The 21,492-nt window shown below is 41.0% G+C and overlaps 1 protein-coding gene across 5 annotated transcripts in view; it reads right to left on the reverse strand.

Moving 5' to 3' along the window:
* The window catches only part of STS (steroid sulfatase), an 84,109-nt gene extending 74,612 nt beyond the window's left edge, over positions 1 to 9,497 (reverse strand). For 2 of the 5 annotated variants that reach the window (XR_013837859.1, XM_079972752.1), the window contains exon 1: positions 9,246 to 9,496. The gene's annotated coding sequence lies outside the window, so the exon portion shown is untranslated. Of the gene's footprint in view, positions 1 to 2,307; positions 2,447 to 9,242 lie in introns of those variants that run through there. The other 3 variants (XM_079972754.1, XM_079972753.1, XM_079972755.1) reach the window with 3 other exon arrangements.
* Positions 9,498 to 21,492: the final 11,995 nt, after the last annotated feature.

Raw genomic sequence — 21,492 nt, forward strand, 5'->3', positions numbered from 1 at the left:
GGAATGAACAGTATAAACCTATAATACAAAACCTTTCTCCCCTTCTCCTGTGCCTAAGAATGCTCAGAGATTGATTCCATCACACCACACTATATTATTTTTTCCTTTACAATGATCTCTCTAATATTTGCTATCTTCCCACTCCCCTCTGGTCTTCTACACAATAAATTGACACTTCATTAGTATCTGCAATCCTGTACACATACTTTCACAGGCTGAGAAAGTAGTAAGCTCAGTCTTCTCACCTATTAGCTGCTTGTCATCACTTGATCATTCCAGAAACACATAGCAGATGCAGCCCACTTTGTTTTGAAGAACCTTCAAATCCATTTTCACCCCCTAACACATTTTTCAAAGCAATGAATAACTGCCTGATTTTTACAATGTTTCTTTAATTCAATATTCCGCAAAAGTGTTTTAGATGTGTTGCTCCTGGCTTCCTTGTTTAGCATGTAAGATGTTATTACTAAGAGAATCAATATTCAGAGGAATACATCAACATATAAATACAGAAGGAACCGTGAGAAATTAATTGGTTCAAGGAGTTATCAAGAGTATCTAGGAAAGGCAAGTATTAAACTTGTCAGATTTGACAAAATAAAATATTCCATACTATACTAGGAACGCCTATAACTAACAATCACATATAATTAATTTTTGAATTTAAAAATGTACATGGAGTGACATGGAGTGAATAAGAATTGGGCCACACACCCAACAATGGCCATTTGTGTGTTTGAACAAATATGCTTATTATGTTCTGCCCATTGGGACATGTGAAGCTAGGTTCTGGGTATCCTGTTATTTCGGTAGTTCATTTTATTATTTTTGTGGGGTGGTGAAGAAAGCAATTAGAAGACTGTCTCCCATACATGATCTGTGGCAGGATCCCTGAGACATCTGGCCGTGCTGTAACTCAAAGTCACCTCAGATGCCAATCACAAGACACAGATAGCATCATGGGGCAGGATGTAGGAGGGACCATTCTCTCACTGGTCTACTCCTTCAAGATTCACATGTGGCTTCAACCAATGTCATCACCATAATACAAACACAGCTTTTTTCTTTTCCTGATAGAGAAGGTGAGGCAAGGAAGAAGGGCTACCCCTATGCTATTCATATAATCAGTTATCAGAAATCAATATATTCATATATGCTCACACATAATCAGGGCTTACAGTATTTTATAATGCATTTTGAATCAAAGAGAAGCTGTGCCTTAGCTAACTGCATACTGCTTGAAACAGCAAAATTAGGAGCCGACCTTTCCCCTACAAACATCTGTGTACCCTGGACAAGGGGAAGACGTGAATCAGAGATTCTGGTACAAAATCCCCTCAGATACAGGCTAAATTAATCCACAGAACAGGAAGAGCAAAACCACAAAATCTCCAAACCCCCTGTCCTGTCATAACTAGGGGAGAGGTTAGACAGAGCGTCACTGCAAGCATCGGAAAGCAGAACTAGAACTCAGTGTTTGACCAGTGCTTGACCAGGAGCTGGAAGCATGGCAAGAAGCTTGCTAATTGGCTAATTTTTGCTGACAATATCGTGACCGTCTCATGGTTGTCTCATGATCTATGATTTGCTGTGATCTACTCAGGTATAAAGACCTCTGGATTTCTGTCAATCGGGGTCCCAGTTCCTTTTGGAAGAGATTCCAAACTGGGTCCTTATTGCCTGGCAATAAACTTCACCTTCTATTCTCCATTGCTGAGTCTGCCTGATTCTTATTTAGCACCCAGTGAGTACCTGTTGACGTTCACTTGCTTCAAAGGAATTGGGGCAAAACCATGTCAGAGGGGAGTGATGTGAGCATCTCCTTCCACAGGAGGCCACACTGAGGTAAGCCTTGACCTATAAACATTATACTCAGGGAAGCATGGAGCACACTGCAATATAAGGTAACACATGTAGAAATAATTCGGGTGAGTGTACATTTGTGTATGTGTTTTAATCCATTCCACAAAACAAATGAGCATCAGCAATTTTTCAAAATACCTGTACATTGTCACTTCTCTCTGAACTGAGCCGAAAAGATCAGACCAGCCAGTGTCAGGGATAGCTGTTGGACTACAATTCCCATCAACACCAGCCAGCATGGCCAAAGGTCATGGAAAGTGGGAATTGTAGTCTAACATCTGGAGAGCAGCATGTTGTCCACCCCTAGTGTATGTGAACACTTCAGTAAGTCTTGGCTGAGAAGGAGCCGGTTTCATTCACTTTGTGGCTCTGGTGAGCATAGAATATAGGGATTGTAAACATTCAATCCTTCAGAATTCTAGAATAGGAGCTGATCAATCCTACCTTTAGAAGACTCTGTCCATATCCGGCATGTCATCCAGTCCTAAAAATACTACAGGCAGGACAGAGTTTAAATTCTGGATATAGCCAATCTCTGAGCTTATCCTCACAGTCTCTACCCTTGTAAGAGACTGCCTGCTGCTCTCTTCTCCAATGTAATTTCCTCAGCATCTGGCTGAAATTAATAAGCTCCTTATTCTGGCCCTGCCCTATTCCTCCGGGCTGTTGTCCACCTCTCACTCATGACAGTCTGGTTCCAGTGTCTGAATATAAGGTTTGGAAACTAGCCTTGAGAATCCTAAGAGTGCTTATGTCAGGCTTGTGACTGCTAAATGACAGAATTCCATGATAAAAGAAGAATCTTATGAAAATACTAAATTACTCTTAGGGAAAAGGAGAAGAATCCATGATGGAGAAGTCAAATGAAATTCCATGCACCTACTGAACTTCCAGGCTATATGGAATGTCTTAGATCTGATTTACAGTTGTACAACAACACTGTGGTATCAAGAGAGACAAGAGTGAACATTTATTATATAAATAAATCAACAAATGCTCATTTAATCAGATATATGGAGCAGCCTCAGATTTTATATCTTCCCCAACCTTGTTTGAACTAAAACTGCCACCATCCCTGTCTATTGCTTTTGCTGGGTGAGGCTGATGGAAGTTGTCTAAAGTACATTGAGAGCACCAGCTTGGGAAAGGCAGATTTACATGAATAACAAGGGACTCATACTACTTTGACGTCCTGGGAATTTTAATGTCTTAAACAACTTCGCCAAAGTAGATGGGCGTATAGTCAAAGCAATGGCATCAATTGGCTTGCATAATTCTACAATAATACAGAATATTGTAATCTGTCTAGACATTTAATGTTTGCATGCTTCCATTAAAGGAGATGCATCATTAATTCAAGACACAAGTGGATATGTTTTGCTGGTTCACCACTTTGATTCAAAATGCAAAAGAAACAAAACCAACAAAAACCTGTTTGCGGAAAACACCAAATACATTAATCCAAGTATGTTTATTTGCAGTGCAAATTAGTCCTGGGTTGAAAAACTGGAGACTCAACCTCTGCCTTCCACAAGCAAAGAATCATTTGTTGTGTTGCCCAAATAAAATGTGAATTTGATATTCATCAAAGCACAATTTAATTAAAAGTCCTGTTAATATCCTGGTACTACAAACAAAGCTACCAAAAGAATGTTTCAGTAGACAGTATGAAGCCCAATTAACATAGACACTATTAATTACCTGTGAACTACAGCAATAATTACATATATACATTAGGAAAGAGATTGTGGCTGTTTTATATAATGGAAAATATCCAAGGAAGAAATCGTTGTCAGCTTTTAAACCAATCTTTAATTAAACAAATTTTAAACTACCTAAGACATACATATTTCAACTTGCCAATTGCAAAGAGCTCAACAAAACTGTAGGTAGAAAGAATTTCAAAACAACACCACCAATAACAACACATTTAATTTCTTAGTCACTTGTTACAAAATTTTAAGAGCATGAAGTATAACAGATATAAGGAATATTTAAAGGTTATGAAGCAGAATTGTAAATCTCTATTATTGTTGTTGTTATTATTTTCATGTGTATAATGACTATCTGCTAAAACACGATAAACTGACTTGACCTGTCCTGCCAATATTGCTCAACTACAACTCCCATAGTCCCAGCAAGCGTAGCTAATGGCTAGGAATGTTGGGAGTTGAAATTCAGCAATATTGTAAAATTGTTCTATTACCTAGGACTTGCCTGGATATTTAAACTAGGGATTTGGTACCCCCTCTGCCCAACCCACCCCCAACCCTCAGATGGCAGCATTGCTTTTTGGAAATTAAGTTTGAAAGCAGTGATCCTTGTTGGTTGTGACTAACTTAAGCCCCTTGAGATTAGAATAAACACACTGGGCTGAATCCAATCATGACTGACAAGACCCACTGCTTTCAGTGGATCTACGCTGGGCGTGAATGGACCCAACCCATTTAAGATCACAATCCTATACATGCCTGCTCAGATGTAAATCCTCTTGAATTCAGTGTGGCTTTCTCTGGAGATAAGTACAGGCGTGCCGTCCCCGTCCCCCCCACTTACACACAACCGACTTGCGTATGACTACATATATGTGCTGTGCCATTAAATAATTTAATCAATGGTGGGAGAGAGCTGAAGAGTCCTCATGGCTCATGAGTAGACCCTCCATGGAGCCCAAAGAGGACATCAGTGAGGGTGAAGGGAGCTCCAAAGAGACTAGAAGCACAGTGGGGCTTTACTTAGGCTGCTCGGCCTCTCTGCCTAACAGCAGCCCCCCACTTTCCCATGCATCCTCCAGCCTTCTGCCAGCCTCAGAGCTTCAATTCTAGTTGCAGATATTAATGGATGCTGTATTTTTGCTATGGATTGAAGGTAGAACAACAGCTGGGGTGTTTAAAGCATGTTTAGAGTGTCCTCCCCACATTCTGCAATTTTACTTATGAGCACAGGGGCCTGGAACGTAACCCCCGTGTAACTTGGGGGGGGGTGTGTGCCTGTATATGCAGGATTGCCACCTAAATGAACTCCATATTCCCAAGTTATAGAACCATAGCTGTCAACCTTCCCTTTTTTTGAGGGAAATTCCCTTATTCCAGCGCTGTTTCCCGCTGCTATCCCGGATTGTTAGATATCCCGTAGACTGTCCCCGGGACAGGTGAGGCTGCTGATTTCTTATTTTCAAGGCTGCTGATCCCTTATTTTCAAATCTGAAAGTTGACAGCTATGTATAGAACACTGGAGAAAAAATGAATTCATAGGCTTACTCTCTTATTTATGAATAATAAAACGACTGAATATGTTTAACTAGGCAAACTATTAAGTAAATAAAAATGAAAACATAATAGGATTAGGAAAAGAAACCCAAGAATTAAAGTATTAAGGTCTTTAAGATAATAAATAAGTTCCATAAGTAAAGCATCAGAAGAAAGGCCAAATAGGTCTTACAAAGCCTGAAAGAAATAAGCCATAATAAAACATATTAAAAACAAAACAAAATCAATTCTATCTAGAAATGAACAATATCTTTATGGTATTAAGATTTACATATTTCTTTGGAAGATTCAAGAGCGAAAATGCATTGCTTCACTTCTCTCATTAAGAGGTTTGACAGAGTCAACAGACAGTTTTATCAGTTCTTTATGACACAAATAGATCTTTACGTATATTGAAATGATAGTTCAGAAATAGTAAGAGGGAAAATTGGCTATGGTGCCACTGTGAATGAATGTATGTTTGAGAGAGGGATTAATTGGAAGCCAGCCACAGGCAGCAAAATATTGGGGTGGTGGGTAGGGTGGCATCCTCATTGAAAATTTGGGGGGCACTCGGCTCCTCACCCCCCCCCATGGCACCTATTTTGATTAGTGTCATTCTAGATACATCCTAGAGCTGTTGTTGCTGTTGGTTTTACTACTACTATAACAACAACAACAACAACAACAACAACAACAACAACAACAACAACAACAACAACAAGAAGGTTAACCAATTTTTGTAATTTTATGTTGTGAACCACCCTGGGATCTATGGGTATAGGGTGGCATACAAATTTAATAAATAATAATCAAAATAAAAAATAATAATAAACAAAACCAAGTAATATACAGTGGTACCTTGGGTTACATACGCTTCAGGTTACATATGCTTCAGGTTACAGACTCTGCTAACCCAGAAATAGTGCTTCAGGTTAAGAACTTTGCTTCAGGATAAGAACAGAAATCGTGTTCCGGCAGCGCGGCGGCAGCAGGAGGCCCCATTAGCTAAAGTGGTGCTTCAGGTTAAGAACAGTTTCAGGTTAAGAACGGACCTCCGGAACAAATTAAGTACTTAACCCGAGGTACCACTGTAGTCCCATTCTGAAAATACCTACATGCATTATTATGTCATTTTTGTGTCTAAGATCTTGATTACATCATGGGAGTCACTCTACTTGAAGTGGCAAAATGTTGGTTCCACTTTTCCCTAAAGATGATAAAATACACTGTGCTTTCTTTTAGAACTTCTTTCTCCATTTTGATGAAAGATATATGAAAGTATTTTTGGTATTTTTGCATGTGTACTAAAACATCCTCTCTCTTTTTATCTATTTATCTTTTCCTCTTCTGCTCTATTAACACATTTTATGGACAATTTCTCAGTACAGTTACTTACAGTATCTTGCTTTAACTGTAAGAGAAAGAACAGTCCAAATTCCAAAACCATGCACATAATGTAACAGTGTTAAGTCTGTTTTTTATTTCCAGTTCTTGACCAGACAGCCTTGGGTAGGTCAAATTACACATTAACTTTGTTATATAACATATGTCGTCAAGGAACATTACATATTTCACAACTTAAAGCTTGTGACACAGCGTATCTTAAGAAAGCACATTACAACCTACTAGCTTTCACTCTGAGGAAAATCAATCTCCAGGTAAAAATTACAAATTTCTTGAATTTAACTTTTCCTCCCCCCTTTTTTGAGCATACAATGGTATAAATGCTGGAAAGAAATCAGTGTCTCACAGCAGGCAAAGGCTGTTCTTAGGAATCCCACTGCTTTTTCCATACCATCAGACTAAAAAGTTATGAAAGGGTTTTCTGCCTTTTGTAACACAAAACACACAACAAACCCAATAATGTTTTGTATTGGAATTTTCTCCAGTTACCTTATTTTGCTCTAGAACAACCAACTTGATCATGCATAATTCTGCACAAGAATGGGCTGTTAGAATCTCTTTTTATTTGGGAAAGTTACTTTGACGATCAATGCTTTTTATGATGTGACTTTTTGAAGGGAACATGGGAATTATTTCCACTTTGACACGTTACCATTAGAAAACCTTTGAAATAATTATTCTTTATTTGTTGCCCTTCACCATAAGGTTCCAGGGCAAGCCTAGGTAACTTAAAAAGTAACTTACCAATCATCATCATCATCATCGACCCTCAGATTCTAACTGCCAAAACTGAGTTTCACCACAAAATTAATGTAAAATGAAATTTTACAGGGCACATATCAGAGGCAATGCGTCTCTGAATGCCAGTCATTGAAATGAGTACAGTTAGGACCTGCTTTTAAGCTTCTTATAGGCTTATGGTTGGCCACTGTAACAGAGTGTTGAATTAGAAGGATCATTGCATGATCCAGCAAGCTCTTCCTACATTCTTAAATTGTTGTTTTTTTACAGTTCTCCAAACTGTTTCCATTGTCCCTTAAAGAATAAAAAGTCCAGAAACATGATTAAAATGGAAATAAAGTTATCATGTTCAAAGTTTTAATTGTTTCTTTAAAACATTTGTATTTTGCCTTGCCACAAATGGTACCCAAGACAGCAACAGAACACCCCCCCCCAATATTTTAGCAGTATCAAAAAAAAAAAAAACTTAAACCAATCCATCAAGGCCCCATTAGTTAACAATTAGCCAAATTTGGCCTGAAAATGCAGCAGGTTGTAGCTTATTGACAGTTATCTCTTCACCACCCTCTTCTAAAGGCCTAATAAATTTTTATAGGACCATTCACCTTTCATGCTGGGCAGCATCGAGGCTGGGCATCAAGGCCCTTGCGGTAATTCGGCTCAGGGGCGGGGGATTGATGCCCCCCTCGCAGCAACTCCCAGCCGTGTCATGCCCACCCGGCCAATCTATGCTGGCTTGGGGCATAACCAGGAGGGCTTCCCTCTCTTGCCTCCTCACCAAATCTCCCAAGCCACCCACCCTCTTTTTAAGCTTTGGTATGACACAACCTTGCTATGGAAAAATGTCAGCTGCCTTATTGGTGGGGCCGGGTAGGAATTTTCCCACTTGGCGAATTGGCACTGGCCATTGGTTTTCGCCTACCTAGCAATCATCACAACTTTGTAAGGTTAGGCATTGGGTAAGCCTTTGTTTAAGGGAGGGGAGGTTGTAGCCTCTGCCTGCACCTCACCGATAAGGGTATCCTGTCAAAGGGATCTGGGTGTGTGGATCCTGTCCAAAGCCCGAAGACGGGCTAGGGCCATGCCATGACCCCAACAGGAACCCCTTGGGGTGCCCCTTTGATGTAAGTCATAGGGCTCACCCTTCTGGCCGTTTACCCTTAGTTCAATTCCCTGCAGATGGGCAAGAGTCAAGATATAGCCTGGCTTCACCCAATGCCTAAGCCATACCACTCACATCTGTAACCAATAAAGTTGTGGCCTGTTTTAGACCATTAACCTAAATACGCATGTCTGTGTTATTAATCAATAGGGAACTGTGGGGCACAGGACCTTGGCACGCAACCTTATCTTATTGTTGGATGGAGAGAAAGAAGGTGCCTTTGGTACATCTCTAGGAAGTAACTTCCATCCAGACACTGAGAAGGCTGTATCACTATCCCCCTCACTTTTGGCTACCCCCCTCACTTTTGATGTCAGGTGAATATTTTTTAAAGGCCTCCAGTGACAACTTTAACACACCAGTAGATTTATATGGTGATTCTTCAAGCACCTGGGCCCACTCTGCTTAGGGTAGGCATCAATTGAAATGTGCCTGGAAACAAATTTATACCCAATTCAGATCTCTGAGCACTATTGCAATATGTTCAAAGCAATGATTTCTCTCTGTTGTACCCTGGCTGCCACATTCTGGACCAGGTGTGGGGAACTGTAGAAGCTTTGAAGGCAGACTCACAGAAAGCATGTTATTGTATTCTAACCGAGAGTTACTAAGGCATGGATGACTATTTTCTTTTCCCAGAAGAGGACACAGCTGGTGAATCAACAAAAGCTGATTAAAATCACACCTGGTCACGGAGGCCACCTGAACAACATGGAGCAGGGTCCAGAAGCACTCCCAAACTACAAAACCCAATCCTTAAAGGGAAGAGCAAAACCCATCCAGAAGTGAAAACAAAAATCCAGAACTGTTGAACTACTTACCACCAACGCCTCTGTCTTGTTTGGGTTATGCTTCAGTTTATTTTCTCACCCAGTTCATTACTGACTCCAAATACCTGCTCAGAATGTCAGCTGCTATGCCTGGATTAGATGAAAAAGATTAACAGAGCATGGTGTTATTAGCATACTGATGACACTTCAGAATCCCACACACTTCTCCAAGCAGTTTCATATAGATGCTAAACAGCTTTGGAGACAGGATGGGAAATTGTGGCATTCCATATACCAATTGCCATGGGGTATAGGAGAAGTTTCTGAGATGATAATTTGAAAACTTCCCAACAGATGGAACTACTGGAATGTACTCAGTGCTTTTCTTCTAGACATTTTTCTATGGGTTTTTATTATTATTAATGTCCAATTTAAAATAATAAACAAAACAAAAATCTAGAGATACTATTTATTACCCCAAACCTGATTTTTCACAAGCTGAAGTCTTTTACTATAATTACTCTTATTTAATTTTAGATAACTGTCTACAAATACAATTATCTAGGTGGCCTACAAAAGGATGGATTCATGATCTTTCATGGAACCTGTTCCCAAACTGTATCTGATTTGATCTGATCTGACCTAGGATTTGCAAGTTACCTGTAGGATTAGAACTAAGTGAAAGCAGGAAAAAAATAGTTTGTAAACATAAAAGCAGTGATGAATTGTATCATACATTTTTGCTTTGTAGACATCTTATGCTTGTCTATTCAAAGGTGAGTACAACAGAGTTCCATAGGACTTATTCTTAGACAATTAAGTATAAGAATAAAGCTGTAATCAATAACAAAATGCAATGTTTGCACAAATTCTATAAGCCATATTTTTTATACCAGTGGCTTTGGTTAGAAATGATAGTGAAGGCTGGTGCTTCTACAGACCGAGAGAAGTGGTTTCCCCCCCTGCAAAGTATCAGGACACTAGTCCAAAAAGGAAGCTTACACTCAGTGGCCTATACTTGCCTCAATTTAGCTGAGCCCTCTCTTTGAATTCTCATTGTTGCCTTGTCTGCTTAATGTTTGTCTCAGACTTTGATTCTAAGGTTCTGAACAGATTCTGACACACATGGCTTTTTCACTCATGGAACTGGTGTTATGGAACGTGTTCCCTGCTGAAATATGGGGGATCCCATCTGTAGTTGTACTCTAACAGCTTTTGAAGATGTATCTGTTTACACATGCATTTCATGATCTCACAACCCAGGTCTCCTGTTTTAATTACAGTGTTGTTTTAATGAGTCTACATTACACAGGACTTAGGATGGCCCTGAGGAAATGAAATACAGGCTGTGCTACATCTGCACCCCTCCCTTTGTCCCGAGCGCCAACAGATTTGGAAATCTTACATAAGACTCCAGTAAGAAAGCTGAAAATACTCCCAGTTTATTCAGAAGCTGAGATGTGCTACAACTCCCATAGAGCCACCTGTGTCCACCTAGGAGTAAATATGGCAAAAGCTTAGATTCTACTGTAATCTCCAGACGTTGTCTTTTTCTGTGGAGAGACATCACCTGCACCTACAGGATAGTAATATAAATTTGCTTTTGAGCATGAAGCTAAGAACTTTCATGGAAATTTCAGGTATGGGAAAATACTGTCAGCTGGACGCTGAGGGGTATGGATAAAGGAAATAATACTTTATCTTGAAAGTTCCTGTGTTCGCCTTGACAGCTGTATCCTACTTTTGCTTATGTGCTCGAGTACTTATGGTGACTTTATTCAGAGCCTTAAGGTAGGATTGTCAAGCTTTTCTTCTTTTACAGAGACTTCATGAATTTAAGAAGAGCATGTTGGGCAAAAATTCAGCTAGTTGCTCCTACAAGTTGCACCTGCTGAATTTGTGTCACGCAGCAATTAACCTTGGCCAGAAAGGCATTTGAAATAATCCAATTGGGGGCATTTCTCCAATGATTTTAACCTCATGAATTGTACCAGATTACATGTGTTTCCCCCTCACATTAGTGAGTGACAAGAGAAGTCACACATTGAAATTTTACCTTCTGTTCAATTTTTCTTTGGGGAAATTTCCAATGATAAGTACCTTTTAAAGCAAAATATTGTTGTTTTTATTTTATAAAAGCCTTTTATAATGCAGGCTAAAAAGCCATTCAAAAAAGCACATACTTTCTGCATGTATGGGCAAGAATTCCACCACTGCAGGCTGAACAATCTCTTGCTTTTTAAAAAGGTTACATTAATACAGTAGTACCTTGGATCCTGAACACTCTGGAACTCTGACGTTTTGGCTCCTGAACGCCGCAAACCCAGAAGTGATTGTTCTGGTTTGCAAATGTTCTTTTGTAACCCAAACATCTGATGGGGCTTCCACAGCTTCTGATTGGCTGCAGGAGCTTCCTGCAGCCAATCAGAAGCCACAATTTGGTTTTGGAAGTTGAACAGACTTCCGGAACGGATTCCGTTCAACTTCCAAGGTACGACTGTACAAAGTTACTAAATGTCTATAAATATCAATTCATTATCTTCTGATGCACCCTCCCTCTCAGCCTGCAGGTTGTCACCCAGGGTCCAACATACCCTTGGGTCACTCACAAAAGTCTCACAAGAATAGTTCATGAGAGCAGTGGCTATCACCTTAGGCTCTCACTCTAGACTTGCTTTTTATGGGCAGGCCCAAGGTGGATAGTACTTTGGTTGTCCACAGCTGTGTCCAATTCAGCTGCACTTTCCACACCCAGTTCCAGGTACAACAGGCTTGTTGAATTTCCCAGGGGATCCAAAGGATGGGAAGAGGGTCCCCTTCCACTCACAGTGAAGGAGTTTAAGGGAGGTCCAGAGTACTGTCTCACAGTGTATAGGACCAAGAGACATGGAGGGTGAGGGAGCTGCTCCAGTGACCTGAAACACCTATGCTATGTTTGTCTTTCTGCCAGAGAACATGCAACAGCACACTTGCAGCAAGTGCAAGCTGGTTGTCTTGCTGGAAGAGAAGGTACAGCAACTAGAGGCCTGCCTAGTCACACTTGGAGCTACAGGACAACATGCAGCGTTACTCAAGAGCTGAGCTGACTGTGATGGAACAACACCACAGATGGGGTGCCCCCTAGGGAGGAGGAGGGAAATTGCAAGAGACTAACCTCACTGGAGGAATGTGATGCACAGAAGGACAGTCATGAGCCACACTTTGTCTTTGGAGTTGCAAAATCACTTCCATATCCTAGCTCCTCTGGCCCAGAATCAGTGTCCGAGGTGAGAGCATGTAAGATGAAACTGTCCAGCTCCTTTGTTATTTTTGCTGTTGCTTGGAGGTCTAATGTTACCTTTATATTACTGAAATATCTTTGAATGTTGTTATGTGTGTGGCTATTATGTTCTAGTCTTAATATTGCTCTTCTGTCTTTTGTAAGCCATTTTGAGCACTGTTCTTTTGTGGAAAGATGGCATACAGATAAAACGATTAGTAACCTTCCTAGCTAAACATAACCATCTGCTTATATTCTCAGTTAATCAATAATAACATACAACTTACATTTTTGTTGTGCATTAATCTGGGTCTGCCTGTAGTGTTTTGTACCACAGTTAATCATAGCCCACGGTGAGTGAACTAAGGTTTATTATTGGATGGTATTTTAAATATATGGTGGCAGTGGAGAAATAGTATTGAATATAATAAGCAATACATAATGGTAGCTATAATAATCTTCCACATTTGGTAGCAGCATTAGTGGGATAATAAAGGGGATTGTTTACATCACATAACTTTACAAGTTGAAAGAAATAAAGAAAGGAGGCAAAGAAATGGGTTTCCTGCTTCCCCACCCCCTAAGCCACCTTTCTGACATAAAATTGTAGAGTTGGAAGCGATTCCAAGGGTCATCTAGTCCAACCCCCTGCAGTGCAGGAAACTCATTGAAAGCATCAGTTTCAGCTCAAAGCTGATCAGGGTTCCTGAACTTAGTCCGAATAATAATAATAATAATAATAATAATAATAATAATAATAATTTTATTTATACCCCGCCCTCCCCAGCCAAGACCAGGCTCAGGGCAGCTAACACTGAATAAAATACCATAAAAACATTACACACACACACATATATATATTATTTAAATATAAGTTTGAATACAGTTTAAAATGCAGCTTCATTTTAGTGGTAGCCTATAGATCAAAGCCATAAGGGGAGAAAACATCAAATATTCACCGGGGCCAACTATCCATGCTGATCCTACATGGGCCAGCAAAAAGAGCCGAGGGAGAATTTATATACAAATCCCATATAAGGGGTTCTATCAAAAATAAAGAAAAGAGAGGGGGGTTAGACTGAGTCCAGCCCAAAGGCCAGGTGGAACAGCTCCATCTTGCAGGCCCTGCGGAAAGATGTCAAATCCCACAGGCCCTGAACTCCTACGGTAGGGCGTTCCACTAGGCCGGGGCCAAAGCTGAAAAAGCCCTGGCCCTGGTTGAGGCCAATCTAACCTCCTTGGGGCTCAGGACTTCCAAAGTGTTGTTATTTATGGACATTAAGGTCCTCCGCTGGGCATACCAGGAGAGGCGGTCCCGTAGGTACGAGGGTCCTAGGTCCTATGGATACCAGATATAAAAACAAAACAAAGAAACAAGAGAGTCATATAAAACCTCCCCACAGCTTCATTTATGACTGATTCACAGAAATAATGACCCCATTCAAGATCACATAGAATCATAGCAAGACACATAGAATCATGGCAAGGTAATAGTACACAGCTGGCAACCTGGTTTCATAAAGTGTTTCTGTATTGCAGTGTCACCATACCATGGCATAATCACATTTGGGGTGTATGTATATTATACAATTTTGATAATGATTTATAATCACTTTCTATTATTTCCCTCTGATATTTTGAGATTTCATACGCAAATCCTTTCTTTTTATCATTTTTAAATGTTTCACATAATTGAAAATATTGTAACCAATCTGTTACCTCATCTTTTATTTCATTATATTGTTTTAATTTTAATTTTAATTTATTATCCATTTCCATCAACAGCTCTCTATATGTTCCCCAGTTGGGTTTCATATTTACTTTTTTCAATGCTATTGCTTCCAGTAGTGAAAGCCACAATGGTGTTTTTTGTTCTAGTAGATATTTATATTTTCCCCAAACTTTAAAGATTGTCTTTCTTATTATATGATTCTGGAAGCTTCTGTGTACCTCGGCCTTCTGATACCACAGATATGCATGCCATCCAAATCTATTGTCATGTCCTTCTAAATCTAGTAAATCTACATTCTTCAATGTTATCCAATCCCTTACCCAGCACAGACAAGAGGCTTCATAGTATAGTTTTATATCTGGTAGCGAGAAGCCTCCTCTTTCTTTAAGATCCATTAATAACTTATATTTTATTCTTGGCTTCTTGCCTCTCTAGATAAATCTTGAAATGTCTCTCTGCCAATCCTTAAAACAATTTGTGTTACTTATCACTGGGATTGATTGAAATAAAAATAACATTTTTGGCAATACATTCATCTTAATCTGGCAGATGTATTCAAACCACCTTTACTCTGGTAAACAGTTTTTGAATTGTGACAAAACCCTGAAAAAAAATCTTTTTAACCAAAGTCAACAGCTGGACAAAACAATTGTGCATTGTAAATTATAGGAGGTGATGCCTCTTCTCAAACTGCTTCTCTGTAAAAAACAACATCTACCTCCTGCCTAAAATGAACCACCAAGATTTTACTGCTGCTGCTGTTGACAGATCACATGCATCAGTAACAATTTCTGACAAGAAAATAACTTTAACAACAGTATGAGAGACATAGATTTGATGTGTAAAACATTCTCTAGCATGGATAGACAGTAACTGGGAAAGCATGATGTTTTTGTTGGTTATATAGCTTCTGAAGGAATAGGATGTCTGCCAGAAAATGTCTGGTAACACTGATAGAAGAGCCTGTTTTTAGGTTTGAAATTTCCTTTTCAAAATATCTTATTTTCCTATTTTCTAAGCAGTTCACAATATAAGAAAGGATAATCATAATACAGGAAGTTGGCCTCGGGATGTTGGTCTTCCTACTTCATTAGAACATATATCAATATTAATGCTGAACATGTTGCTATTTAATTCATCTTTTTAAAATTACATTAAGCTAATTTGTTTCTGCTCCAGACAAGGGCAAAGTTGTTAGGCTAAAATGTTCTATTGAAAACTATTATGTTAGAATGTGAAAGAAAGCTGTCAAATATAGTTGTTAAACACAACACTAATTTGTTACAGCTTCTGGTAAGGACTGGTTTAAATGGCATGTCTAACATTTATGAAATAATTATACAACAAATCATTATTGTAGCAGCTCTGGGTATGAGAGAGATAGCTACATCATGATATTGATGATAAATTCATCAATCATATTTGATGCTTAAACAAATTGTTTTATATTTCACATTAAGTGCTTGGTTAACTATGATCACTTTTAACAAGGGGCAATATTCAATTAATAATGTTAATGACCATGGTAGTTAGCCATCAGCATTTGCAACATCAGCAGAGCCTATGTCATGAACAATAGCAATTTGTTGAAGTATGAGCACTTGGTAAAGAGAATGTCCAGCTTCTGCTGGAAGCCTCTAGTCTCAGACGTTTGTCTTCCTTAAGGAGCTTTGGATCTGCTCCAAAGAGGAAACTACCACTTGATATGCCATAATTCTAGGCTTGTTCACGTGTTACACTGAACACAGGTCCAAACTGCCTCTACACACCCAAAAACCTGTGTTGGCCCAGCAGTACATACAGAAGTTCTTGAAAGTTTGTCCACCTTTGGCTCCTCAACATGCACTCAGTTCTCACCTTTGGCTCCTAGAAGCTGTCAGCATGTGACAGCAGCCACACCCTGGGAATGGCTTTGACTGGATAGCCAATAAGTCTCAAACTCTCAGTGAGTTAAGAACTTCCTCTGTCTGTGAAGACAGTAGAAGACTAACAGTGCCTCCAACAGCAAGAAGGCAGTTGATGCATGTGCTGTAAAGGGAAATGAGGAGCAGCTGGGGCTTGTAAACCTGGGAAGGTAGCCCATGTTGGGATACTGCCAGGGAGACAAAGGCCATCATGCAGCCTACACATTGTCTCCAGACGATCTCTCGATCTCCCGTAGAACAGTATCAGTCAATTAGCAACACGAGCCTCAGACACATTCCAAGACTCATGCACGCCCTTTTCAGCAGACTCCGCAACAGAAGATGCACCCAGAAGAGCATATTTACAGCTTTATTCAACGTTGGTCAGAACAAAGGAAAAACATGACCGCTTGCCTTCATGTCAAGGAGACAGCCAGAGACAAAAGCTATATACAAAACGGAAACTCCCTGTGAGCAGGAAGTACGCACGCTTGTGACACATAACAGCCTGTTCCCTTTTTAAGGAGGAACGGAAATATCCTAACATCCCAGGAAAAGGAAAGCTCTGATTCTAAACCTCCATTGCCTTGAGGCTATAGTCTTTCATGAGAAAGGCTTTGGGAGTAAACCCAAGGAAAAATTTGTACCCACTGCCTTGTGGGGCATACTTGGAAGAAGAAAAAGCAAAGGAGTAAACCCTACACAAGAGTGGGTGGTGTCTTGTATGCCTCTTTCTGGCAACTCCTTCACCCAACCTGGTGCCAAATGTATTGGTCTGCTTTCCTTTGGACCACATCAGTGAAGCCAGAAAAGGGTATTGTCATCTGGGCAGTCCAGGAGCTCCATACACATTGCCCTGCAGCAAAAGCAACATGGGAGGCAGCAGTTATGAGTTATGGGTCTCTGCAGCCATGGTGGGTGCTGTGATTCTCCAGCGGTTTGACTTTGCCCCCAGAAGCACACTCCATTTGTCTTTTGAGACAGATTGATACCCACATCTATTTTGTGTTCTCATTTTGTATTTTTGTGTTGCGATCATCATCACCATCAAAATCTTAAAGAGGACCTCTTCCCAAATAAATCTGCATCTCTGCTCCATTAAATAGTGTAAGATGACATTGTTCCCTTATGTCACCTTCACCCTGTGTCATCTTCATTGTCTTTATCGTCTGTTAGACAGATGCACGTTCAGCGCATGTTGTACTGCAGAGAAAGCTCCCATCATTGACTATGCGGGTCAATTGACCATGCTAATCAAGTTGAGTCCAACCACTAGAGAGCACCATGTTGTGTACCCATGTCCTATTGTGATGAAAAAACAGCTATGGGGATTTCTAGGGAATGGCTCTCTAGTAAAGTCTACCAAGTTTAGTATCTTAGAATCTTTAGAAGGCTTCTTCAGACTGTAATTTTAACTAGGCGTATGGCCTCATTGGGCATAGTAGGAACACATAATATTGTACTGCAAGACATCTTTATTTAGCTAAATTAATAGGCATGGAAGATTATGTTATTCCTGGTGTTGTTTTTCCTCTCCTTGTCCTCTGATTTAATTATCTCCCTTGATTATTTTGATTTTATTAGAAGCATTTTTTGGAATATTTTTTTAAAAAAGAAAATTTTCCATTTCTTCCAAAACTGCCTGCCTAGTGGGTTTTTTGGCCATTGAAAGGTGGTATTTAAATGCCAAGTAGGATTTCAATCCTCTTACTGCAGGAAAATGCCAATCAACACAGTGGGACTTACTTCCAAGTAAACATGCATAGGATCAGGTTGCACATTACATGCTGAAAGCTGATGAGATAAAATTTAAATGCTTTAAAGCAAGATACTTCTAAAGCATTGCACATATGGGGCAAAATATAAATGAGTTTCCAGATGTGACCTGCCAATAGAGAATAAATACAAGATTATATTTCTGTAGCTCATGTCCATCTATCTCACTGAGCACACAACAGGTAAAGGGGTATGGCTCATTAGCTATAGCTCATTAGATGTTATTCTACTTCTCTCCCTACACCGAATGTTCCCACAACTGTTATTGAAACAGGTCATGCCTCATTATATCCTAAGGAAAAGTTTTCTGTATTCGTGCCATGCTATCAAGTTGTAGGCATCGCTCCGATAAAAGCTAGATGACATATTCGGAATTGCTTGGACATAAAAGAATTTTCTAGTGATAACCTCCAGGTCTGGGGCTCATTTGCTGGGCAGCTGCATTTACTTCACCCTGAGGGCTGTTTCCTGTGAAAGCAGCAAATACTAAACATGCTTTCACTGGTGCCATAAAGGGAAGACCTGGGTAGAAGATGTCCTGGGCCTCACTCAGCAGAATGAGGAGAGCCCCAAAACAAAGCATTTTGAAGAACAAAAAAGTAACATACGTTACCACTTAGAGACACCCCTATCTTACTCCCTGCCCAGTAAAACCATTAAATCCAGAATCTGAAATGACAGAACAGCACACAGCACACTTTGAAGCTTCATTGATGTAATTATCTTACCTCTTTGGTGAAAACAGCCCCACACAGCCAACCTGAACTAGTGGAAACCAATTTAATTTCTCCTTCTCTCTCTGTGGCAAGCCATGCCCATACTCAAAGCAATGACTGGCATTCTTCCAGAGGAAAACAAACACATTTTAAAACATTTCCCTCTGAAAGACGAAAGCAAGAAGAATACAGTGGTTAAAGTCCACAGTCCAATTTGACTGTTCCACAAATGAAGCTAGTAGTTACCTATAAATGTTACTACTATGCAACAGCAGGCACTCGTGATTTTTTGTTTCCTGGAGGCAGCAATTGCCCATAAATATGTCCCTTGTTCTCTGGATCAAAGCCAAGATCCAAAACATATAATTATTATGTAGCAAACACTCAATAAGATATTTTGGTGAGGGAGAGGGTGCTACATTATAACCTATTATATTCCATCTCTATTTAACAGAATGATGCAGAAAGGAGTTGTTTCCCCAAGCAATTTTATAAAGAAGACATCTTCTAAAAGGACGGACTGCATGTAGAGAATTCATTCACATGCATTTAATTTTCTACCTGCATCGTTTTCAGCCAATCCTTTGCCACATTCAAGCCATACATTTAAAGCACCATGATACCACATAAAGTCCTGATAGAAATAAATCTGGGAGCTGTTGTTTGTCAAGAATGCTGAGAGTTGTTAGGAGACCCTAAAAGACCTGCAATTCCCAGAGTGGTTTAACCATCAATCCCTCTTCATAGTGAATTCTGGGACTTGTAGCTCTGGGAGGGCAACAGGAGGTCTCCTAACAACCCTCATCACTCCTAACAAACTAGAGTTCATATGTTTTTTGGGGGGAAAGCTATGGCTAAATGGTATCATGGTGCTTTAAATGCACTCATGAGTTCCACCCAAGGAGCTCATGAGTTCCGCCCATTTTATTATCACAATGTAATCACAATTATCGAGGGACGCAGGTGGCGCTGTGGGTTAAAGCCTCAGCGCCTAGGACTTGCCGATTGAAAGGTCGGCGGTTCGAATCCCTGCGGTGGGGTGCGCTCCCGCTGCTCGGTCCCAGCGCCTGCCAACCTAGCAGTTCGAAAGCACCTCCGGGTGCAAGTAGATAAATAGGGACCGCTTACCAGCGGGAAGGTAAACGGCGTTTCCGTGTGCGGCTCTGGCTCGCCAGAGCAGCGATGTCACGCTGGCCACGTGACCCGGAAGTGTCTCCGGACAGCGCTGGCCCCTGGCCTCTTAAGTGAGATGGGCGCACAACCCCAGAGTCTGTCAAGACTGGCCCGTACGGGCAGGGGTACCTTTACCTTTAATCACAATTATCACAGTAACCAGGGGTTGCCAGTGAGGTACTTGCAGGCACTCAAATACCCACAGAAGTCTTCCCTGCTTCTTGAGGGGTCCTCTCCCACCAATAAAATCAGACTTGAACAAATATTCCATTGGAGGCTGAATAGGTTGCAGTGTGTCCTTGGTTGTAGTGGGGTGTGGTGTTCATCATGGCAGTTTCTTCAGTATGCCATGGTGCCCCAAGGAACCCAGAAGCTGACAACTGCTGTCCAATCCATCACACAATGTGCCTCTCAAAATAAAAGACCATCCTCCTGTAAAGGTAGATGTGGTGTTGGGGTGTGTGTGTGTGTGTGTGTACACAAATCCAAGGTTTAAGTTCCTGATCAGCTCTAAAACTCACTGGGTAGCTTAGAGTTCATTCAGAAGGGAGCATCACTGAAGAGACTTACTGACGAGGTTTTTTTTAGGAATGCAGCCTTAAGAGTTCATTTCACAGTCTTCCAACCTATCTCAGTATTTAGCTGTTGTGTGGATAAATGAAACACCCCTTTATAAATTACTCGGTAATTACCGAGTAACTGCGCTGCCCGGGGCAGTAACTTACTCGGGGGCAAAGATGGGATTCAGACAATAGTGAGATAATGAAATGAAGGGGTGGGGGTGGGGAGCTGCTGGCTGTGTGTGAGAAATTAGGCAACTTTATTTTTGAGCAGACTGCGTGTTTGTTCCTAAGGACACATGCCTGTGTTCAACTCAGTTCCTGAGAAGTGTATTTAGGGCTGCAACCTTGGAAGTCTTTTATCGTTAATTTCTGATATGCAAAATTGAAATCTTAAGCTTGCTGACCTGGGTTTACTGCTAAACTGACATGTATAAGAAAGCACATAGTTCAAACCACCTTAGCACTCCTGGTTAGAGCTCCACCTGCCCACACTTAAGCAGCCGCGGCTCTCACCTTTTGCATAATACTACTTTTGGAACACGCTGCCTTCACGCTGACCTGAAAACACCCCGAAGTTAAGCGCTATTGTACCTTAGCGCTGCGTTCCCAAATTCATTTACTTGGGATTAAAACCTGTGGGACCTAAAACGCCGCTTACTACTTCCCTGTATCCATGCCCTAGCGTCGACCTGTTATGACTCTTTGGGGTGCTTCTGGTTTATACGACGCAACTCCATTTGAGGCGTGCATTGTGCATTTGTGCATTGTGTGTCGATGGCGAAGCCCCCCCTTTCCCCCTCCTCCAGTGCAGCATTTATTCATTTATTTATCTATCCCCCTCCCCCGCAGCCTCGCCTCCCGAAGGCGCGTTTGCAGCAGCGGCCGCCGAAATGCTAATGGTCCCCATCCTGTGCGCACGCGCGCAGCGAAACCGGACGCCCTTCCAGTTCCTCCCCATCTTGAAATTGCCACCGCGACGCTTAAGCTCCTCGTCTCGGAAAAAGCCGAGCCGCCGGGCAGCGCAGGCACGCATGCGCAGCAAGCCAGCAAACCACCGCTCGGCGTTCCCTTGTCCCCCCCGCTCCCTCCCCAACAATCTGCGGGACGCGAGTGGAACCGCCAGAGGCGCACGCGCACTTCAGAGCCTCTCCGGCCGCCCATCTCCTCGCCGCAGCGCT

Source organism: Podarcis cretensis (assembly GCF_951804945.1).
Source record: "Podarcis cretensis genome assembly, chromosome: 4".
Classification (NCBI taxonomy): Eukaryota; Metazoa; Chordata; class Lepidosauria; order Squamata; family Lacertidae; genus Podarcis; species Podarcis cretensis.